Source organism: Colobus angolensis, unplaced genomic scaffold (genome assembly GCF_000951035.1).
Source record: "Colobus angolensis palliatus isolate OR3802 unplaced genomic scaffold, Cang.pa_1.0 Scaffold130, whole genome shotgun sequence".
Taxonomy (NCBI): domain Eukaryota; kingdom Metazoa; phylum Chordata; class Mammalia; order Primates; family Cercopithecidae; genus Colobus; species Colobus angolensis.
The window spans coordinates 3,582,070-3,590,631 of record NW_012114253.1 but is presented as its reverse complement, the minus strand read 5'-3'; the positions used below and the strand labels follow the sequence as shown (position 1 = coordinate 3,590,631).

The following is an 8,562-nucleotide window of genomic DNA, read 5'->3' as shown; positions in this document are numbered from 1 at the left end:
CCACCCGCCAGGCGCCGTCCCAGGTCTGCCCACCCACCAGGCCCCCTGGCTGACCGTGTTGTTGATGGTGTGCCAGGAGATGTTTTGGATTTTCTTCAGCTGTCGCTGCAGGGGGTAGTAGGAGGCGACGCTCTGGAAGGGATTCTGGCTCTGGTCCCATTGCCACTGGACAATCTCCAAGTGCAGAGCCATGTCCCCTTGCGGGTCGAAGAAGAGTTGGTGGTCCAGGAGAGTGAAGTTGACCTTCCAGATCTTCTCAAGCAGCTGGCAGGGTCAGAGGGAAGGGAAGTGGAGCTAGCATCAGAACCGAGCCAGAATTTTTCCTGGACCTGGGAAAGATTCTACCATTCCACTAGCCTTGATTTCCAACTCTGTAATATGGAGGCAATAAATCTCCAAAAAGGTGGCAGTTTAGGAGTCAGTGGCTGAGAGCTCTGCTCTGGAATCAGATACATCTGGGTTCAGGCCTCAGCTCTGCCTCTTGCTGTGAGTCCTTGGGCCTGTTGCTTAACCTCTCTGAACCCGTTTCCTCTTCTGCAAAGTAGGAGGAATAAAAACTCTATCTTCTGGGCTTGGAAGCAAAAAATAATTTCATCTGTGTTAGGGACTTAGAGCAGAGCCTGAGACAGGAATCACTCCTACCAAGATGCTATAGAATTCCTTTTCCCTGGGAGTCACCTCAGTCATCCCTCTGGAACCCAATACCTGAGATGAGGTACAGAGTCCACTGTCTCTGTCACCTGCAAAGGTCAGTTGGGATCTCCGCTGATTCCTGGGTCCTTCCTGCCTCCCCAGACCTTAGCGTCAGCTCTCATTCCAGTCTCTCCCCACCCCCGCCCCCAGCGCCCCATCACTCTCAGTAGGCAGCAGCTGGAACAAACTAGAGCACGCTTTGAAGTGGGCATCCTCCAACCTAAAGTCCAGTCTCAGCTCTGTCCGCAATTTGCTGTGTGACTCTCAGCAAGTTTCTGAACCTTGCTGGGCTAACCCTGAAAGGACTTCCAGCTCAAATATCCCATGGACCTGGCTCCTAGATGTTCCCTCCATAAATGGGAGTGTCCATTGGGCTACACCTTTAGGGCTCACCTGCCTCAAGGGCTGACAGACACACAGACAGACAGGTAGCCAAGGGAGTCTGGTCCTGGCCTTCTCCCTTCCCTGCCCAGCAGGTGAGGTCCTGACTCAGAAAGACTCTTTGGAATGTGCACAGGTTGCTAGGCCCAAGGGCAATGGTCCTTCACGCCAAGAAGAAGGAGGCTCCAAGCAGGTGGTCGGCCTGAGGATGAGGATCAGGATGGTGGAGGCTCCTGGGAGTCAGGTCCTGGGTGCCCATGTTGCACCTCTGTAGTGACCTGCCCAAGCAGCGTTGAGCACCTGGGACTGGAGGGATCCAAGATATCACCCCCAAGGGGTCAGAAAGCACTGGCCTTGTAATTGTCCTGAGTGGGTGGGAGCCTAGACTATTATTGGCAGGGACTTGGGCACCTTGGGGTTCCCTCATCAGGCTGAACCCTGTTTCCCCTTCCCCATATAGCCCCACCCCTACCCCAGCATAAGCTGTACATTTAAGGCAGACTCAAGTCCAACTCTCCAGCCCTGCACTCTCTCCTGAGGCCAGCACTTGGTGTCAGAGAAGAAGAAGAGTACATTCAGCCTCTTAGCTGCCCCAGGTAATTTGCATTATGATTGCAAATCCCCTCAATAACTCAACAGGGTACATATGATTCCTTCCACTTAACAGATGAGAAAACCAAGGCTCAGAGATATTAAATTTGCACAGGTTTGCACAGCTAGTAGTGGCAGCACTGGGATTCCATTCCAGGTCTGATTGCTAAGCTCTGCCCAGCTCACTGCCACCTGCTTCACAACGTACGAACAGGTGGGCCATATCCGAGATGCCCGAGGGGTGGAGAGGGGTGGAGAGAGGTGTGTGGGGAAGAGCCAGACCACCGCCAAGAGCCCCATTTGTGAAATAAAAGGATTGGACCAGAACCTGAGAAGACCTCGCAACCCTGACCCTCTATGATTCAATGACTGGCTGAATTTTTTTTTTTTTTAAGACGGAGTCTCACTCTCTCGCCCAGGCTGGACTGCAGAGGTGCGATCTCAGCTCACTACAATGTCCGTCTCCTGGGTTCAAGCAATTCTCCTGCCTCAGCCTCCTGAGCAGTTGGAATTACAGGTGCCCTCCACTATGCCCAGCTAATTTTTTGTATTTTTAATAGAGACAGGGTTTCACCAAGTTGGCCAGATTGGTCTCGAACTCCTGACCTCGTGATCCGCCCGTCTCGGCCTCCCAAAGTGCTGGGATTACAGGCTTGAGCCACCGCGCCCGGCCGCAAGCACTTTTATATCCAAGTAAGACCTATGAATGCCGGAGGGCTGGAGATAAACCTTACAAGGATTCAAAACTTGGGGTTGGGGGTGCTGTCACATTGGTGATGTTTTTAGGAGGCCAATGGTACAGAGAATGCCAGGACATCCATTCTAAGATAATAGACAAGTCATCGACCCTACACCTGCTACCGTGAAAGTATGGCACTTTGTGAACCTCTTTAGATTTGGGGGACAACATAAATTGCTCCTGGAAATACTGCTCCAACCCATTTATCAGGTGATTCAGAAGGCTTTCAGTTTCAAGGCAGAAGGTAACAGGTCCAGAGAATGACTCTGAAGAAGGCCCTGGCTTCTGTGTAAGCGATCCTGCCACTGGGGCCACATGATCGAGGAGATGTGATGACGTTTGAGTTATCTATGCTTATAAGAATTGGCAAGCCCTAAGAGAGAGATGCAACAATGCCATGCCTTCTACACAACATGCTACTCACTACTTGAAAATCAACTCTTGGAGTCCTGCTGGGCCATTATGGAAATTGAGTATCTGACCCCAGGACATCAAGCGACTATCAGATTCACAGAGTCTTATAGAGAGGCAGGAATGAAAACAAGTCTTCATATAAGGGAAATGGTATCCAAGAAGCACCAGTGGGTCCAAGTAAATTTCTTAAATCAATTATTGTGACTCCTATATCTATTTATCTTATAACAAATGCCTCTCCCTCAAATCACACGTAAGACCTCATGGAGAGATTCTTTATGACAAATAAATAGAGAAGAACATTCAGGAATGATTCACAAGTAGGTTGGTTTGATATGTTAATGTGAGCTGACAGTGGACTGCTGCCATACTAAGCTTTTTTCAGGGATACAAAGCTTTTTTCAGGGTGAATCCTGAAGGACAGTAATGATGGGAGATACTGCTTGTATGTAGAGATGTGCAAGCAGAACACTTGGTTGTTTGCTTTGTGTGGATGGAGAGATGTCCGGAAGGATGGATATTCCTGAGATCCTGGACATATGGAATGGCTTGGCTGGTTTTTCAGGGGCCTGGAAGGAGCAAGAGTGGAAGAATGGAGACAAGGTTGCTTGGGGAAAGGTATATGAATGGATCCATGAGAGTGAGCACAAAGTATGAAGATCTCTGTGTCTCATGTTAATGCAAACCAGAGAGCAAACACAGAGTAATAGAAACCAGATTGAAAGGTTGACTTGTCCCAGCCAGGCACTGTGGCTCATGTTTGTAATCTCAGCAATTTGGGAGGCCGAGGTCGGAAGATCAATTGAGGTCAGGAGTTCCAGACCAACCTGGCCAACATGGCGAAACTGTGTCTCAACTAAAAACACAAAAATTAGTCAGGTATGGTAGTGCACTTCTATAATCCCAGCTACTTGGGAGACTGAGGCAGGAGAATCACTTGATCCCTGGGGGCGGAAGTTGCAGTGAGCCAAGATTGCGCCATTGCACTCTAGCCTGGGCAACAGAACGAGACTGTCTCAGAAAAAAAAAAGAAGAAGAAGAAGAAAGAGGAGGAGGAAGAGGAGGAGGAGGAAGGGGAGAGGGAGAAGGAGAAGGAGGAGGAGGAAGAGGAGGACTTGTCCAATGGAGGTCAGCTGGCTTCTGTCCTCAGCCACCCCAAGGCCTGCACAGAGTAGCCATGATGTCAGGGATGGAGGCTACAGGTATGAACCCAATAGCTTGAGCTTCCTCTCACTTGAGCTTCCTCTCATCATGGCTGACCTAGTTACTGCCATTGCAGAACACCTAACATTCCAGCATCAGAGACCCACGTTGAGCCCTTGACTTGGCACAATTCTTCAAAGAGACCAGCCAACCAACTGCTGAAAGATCTATTACATCAGATCCTTTTCTTTCTGGAAGAAGCAGTGTTTCAACCTCATAAGAATTTTCCTTCCTTGATTTCAGTGCAGCATCGCCTTCTGAGGACTTCCAGAGCAAATGAATTACTGATGCAGGGTATCATATCACCTCAGATCAGGAGTCAACTGATGCAGGGTACCATATCACCTCAGATCAGGTAAAGGGGTGTGACATGGGCACGTGATCACAGGCTCCACTGATCCTAACATATACCACATTACCCAGAAGTATCCTATCTAACCAGGAGATGAGATGGCATACTAAAAGTTCAGCTAAGGTACCGTCTTCAGGATGCCCTGCAAGGTGGGGACACTGCCCTTTAAGATGAAGTTTTGAATGAATGGCTTGTGTATAATGTTGTGGCCCCAACAGCTAGAATATGTGTATCCAGCAACCAGAAAGATTGGCTACATGCACCATTATTCTCATGGGCCCATTGCAGCATTGGTGTTTCTCCTCTCTACAATCTTAGACTTTGCTGGAATAGAGATTCTGGTTCCCAAAGGGGGAATACTTCCACCAGCAGACACTATAGGGATCTATGATTACCATGTGGTCATTTTGGGGTCCTCATGCCAGTGAATGAGAAGGCCAAGAAAGGAAGAGGTAACTGACCTGGATTTGTGGGTGGAGCTGAGGTGGTTGCTACACGAGTGGAGTAGGAAGGAGTAGGTCCGGCACCCAAGGAGTAGGTCTGGCAACCCTGGGTGCTTCAATCCCAGTGCACCTGCTGGTGGGGATCTGCAGCAGGCACAGCCCAGAAAGGCAAGGCAACTAAAGGCCCAGACACCTTGGGGAGGTAGGTCTGGATCACCACCCAGGCAAGTGACTGAGAGCAGCCAAATGCTGGCTGGGAGTGAAGAAATCCAGAATGGTCGGTGGAAGAGAGAGATGAATATCGGTGACAACCTTGGGCTGTGGCTGAGTCCACCAAACAGCTCTCTGTTAGAGGCTGAACTGGCTGCTGCTCTAAAAAGTCTAAAAAGTCTGTGACTCCCCAGGCTCAAGGAAAGCCACTGAGTGGAACAAGAAATGGACCTGTCTGTGGCCTGCCTCATATTTTCTCTACCCACTGTTTACTCCAGCCATTGCTGCAGTCACCAATTTCAAGGAAATGCCATTTGTCAGCACCTGGCCTCGGCTACACAGCTCTGTCTTGTGTTCTGCCCTAAGGCTGCCGTATGAAATGCCCATGGGAGACCTCTGGAGCTAACACCCCACAGAGCAACCCCTGACCACCAGGCGATGGGAGCTAGTGGACGACTGCCACCCTCCTCTGGGAGACAATGCTAAGGTGGCTCTTTGGGAGGTCCCAGTAAGATTGACCTCCAGTTGCTCAGAGTAGTGTCTGGCTTGAGGTTGTTCTCTTGCACCAACTTTCCCTCTTCCCTGTGGAACTCTCCCCAGTCTCCCACTCCTGTTCCTGTCCATGTATCATGTCCTGGAATAAATCTTCTGCACATAAACCCTTATCTCAGGCTCCGCTTTCTGGGAGAAACCCAAGTTAAGACAGTGTTATGGGCTGAACTATATCCTGCTTGAAGACCTAGTCCCCAGGACTCCAGAATGTGACCTTATTCAGAAATAGGGTCATTGCAGGAACATAGTCACATAATTAGTTAAGATGAAGTCATCCTGGAGGAGGGTTGGTCCCTAATCTCATATGAGTGGTGTTCTCATAAAAGGGACGAATTTGGAGACAGACACATGGAGAACACCACCTGAAGGTGAAAGCGGAGACGGGGTGGTGATATGGTTTGGATCTGCGTCCCCACCCAAATCTCATGTCCAGTTGTAATCCCCAATGTTGGAGGTGAGTCCTGGTGGGAGGTGATTGGGAGGTGATGGGATCATGGGAATAGAGTTCTCAAGAATGGTTTAGTACTAACCTCTTGGCACTCTCCTCCTGACTGTGAGTGAGTTCTTGTGAGATGTGGTCGTTTAAATGTGTGTGATACCTCGTCCTTCACTCTCTCTTGCTGCTCCAGCCATGTGAAAAGCTGGCTCCCCCTTTGCCTCCCACCATGACTGTAAGTTTCCTAAGGCCTCCCCACAAGCTGAGCAGATGCCAGCATCATGCTTCCTGTACAGCCTGCAGAACCGTATGCCCATTCAACCTCTTTTCTAATTACCCAGTCTCTAGCATTTCTTTGTAACAATTCAAGAGCGGACTAACACAGGTGGTGCATCTACAGTCAAGGAATATCAACGAGTGCCAGCAAACCACCAGGAGCTGGGGGAGAGGCCTGGAACATATTCTACCACACAGCTCTCAGAAGGAGCCAACCCTGCTGACACCTTGATCTTAGACTTCCAGCATCCAGAACTGTGAGACAATAAATTTCATCTGTTTAAGCTCCCTACCCACCATACTTTGTTATGGCAGCCCCAGGAAACTAACACAGACACCACCCTAATATACTCCACAAAAATCCTCAAGGCACTCAGAAACGCACAGCATCAGGTACCTCTGCAACTGCGGATAGAGTGTGCTGTTGGAGATTGGGGGGAAGAGGGTGCAGGGTATTAGCAAAGGAGAGTGATGAAGGCTCTTCCAGAAGCTTTTCAATCCCTAGATCCCCTCCCCAGCTCCACAAGGTAGGACTCTATCCCTTCCTACTCCAGCAGAATTCTGATGGTCTATTCTCTAAAGAGGGTAAAAATAATGGATCTTTAGATTGACAGATGTCAGACTCAGTTGAAGGCATAGCTACCATACTAAAACAAGAGTATCCAATGACAGGCTGTATTAGTGCACTTTCAAGCTGCTGATAAGGACATACCCAAGACTGGAAAATTTACAAAAGAAAGAGGTTTAATGGACTTACAGTTCCATGGGGCTGGGGAGGCCTCACAATCATGACGGAAGGCAAGGAGAAGCAAGTCATGTCTTACATGGATGGCAGCAGTCAGAGAAAGCTTGTGCAGGGAAACTCCCATTTTTAAAACCATCGATCTTGTGAGGCTTATCTGCTATCAGGAGAACAGCACAGGCAATACCCACCTCCATGATTCAATTATCTCCCACTGGGTCCCTCTCACAACATGTGGGGATTATGGGAGCTACAAGATGAGATTTGGGTGGGGACACAGAGCCAAGCCATATCACAGGCTTTAGCCTGAATGCTGTATATAGAGAACCTCCACCATAGACTAGCTGTATGCTGTATATAGAGAACCTCCACCACGGACTAACTGTGTGGTCTCAGACAGGCCACACAACCTCTCGATGCCTTCAGTTTCCTAACCTATAAAATGGAGAGAATGGTGGTATTTATCCCCTAGGGTTGATATGAGAATTGAAGCCCTTAGCACCAGGCCTGGCACACACATGTCCAGTGAGTGCTTAATTTGCAGAGGTCTCTGAACCCCTCTTCCTGGGGAGCTGGAAAGCCCTGAACATGCATAGTTCCCAATCAATGGGGGAGGGACAGGATCCCAGACCATATACCCACGAATAGAGATCCTAGCAGTTATTAATAAAGCAGAGGTCCCTAATCCTCGGGACACAGGCCAGTACCAGTCTGTGGCCTGTTAGGAACCTGGCCACGAAGCAAGAGGTGAGCAGTAGGTGAGCGAGAGCAGAGCTTCATCTATATTTACAACTGCTCCCCATCGCTTGCATTACCGCCTGAGCTCCACCTCCTGTCAGATCAACCTCTGCATTAGATTCTCACAGGAGCACAAACCCTATTGTGAACTGTGCATGTGAGGGATCCAGGTTGTGTGCTCCTTATGAGAATCTAATGCCTGATGATCTGTCACTGTCTCCCATCACCCCCAGATGGGATCTTCTAGTTGCAGGAAAACAAGCTTAGGGCTCCCATTAATACTACATTATGGTGAGTTGTACAATTATTTCATTATATATTACAATTATATATTACAATAATAATAGAGATAAAGCACACAGCGTAATGCACTTGAATCATCCAGAAACTATCCTCCTCCCCGTCTGTGGAAAAATTGTCTCCACAAAACCAGTCCCTGATGCCAAAAAGGTTGGAGACCACTGCCCCAGGGTTGATGTGAGAACTGAAATCCTTAGCACCAGGCCAGGCACACACATGTTCAGTGAATGTTTAATTTGCAGAGGCCCCTGAGCCCCTCTTCCTGGGAAATTAGAAAGCCCTGAACAGACACAGTTCCCAATGAATGGGGGAATGAAAGGACCCCAGACTATACACCCACAAATAGACATCCCCCCACCAATTGATAAAGAATCTCCCAGCAATTGATAAAGAATCTCCAAGCTCTGTCCATAATGAAAACAGCCCTAGCAACTCCATCATGAGCCCCAGGCCCCGCCCCAGGTCTGCCCAGCCACCAGGCCCCGCCCCCGG

The 8,562-nt window shown here is 49.1% G+C and overlaps 1 protein-coding gene across 1 annotated transcript in view; it reads right to left on the bottom strand.

The window, feature by feature from the left end:
* LOC105506027 (taste receptor type 1 member 2) overlaps window positions 1-8,562 on the bottom strand; it is a 23,985-nt gene that overhangs the window by 4,378 nt on the left and 11,045 nt on the right. The window lies entirely within an intron of this gene.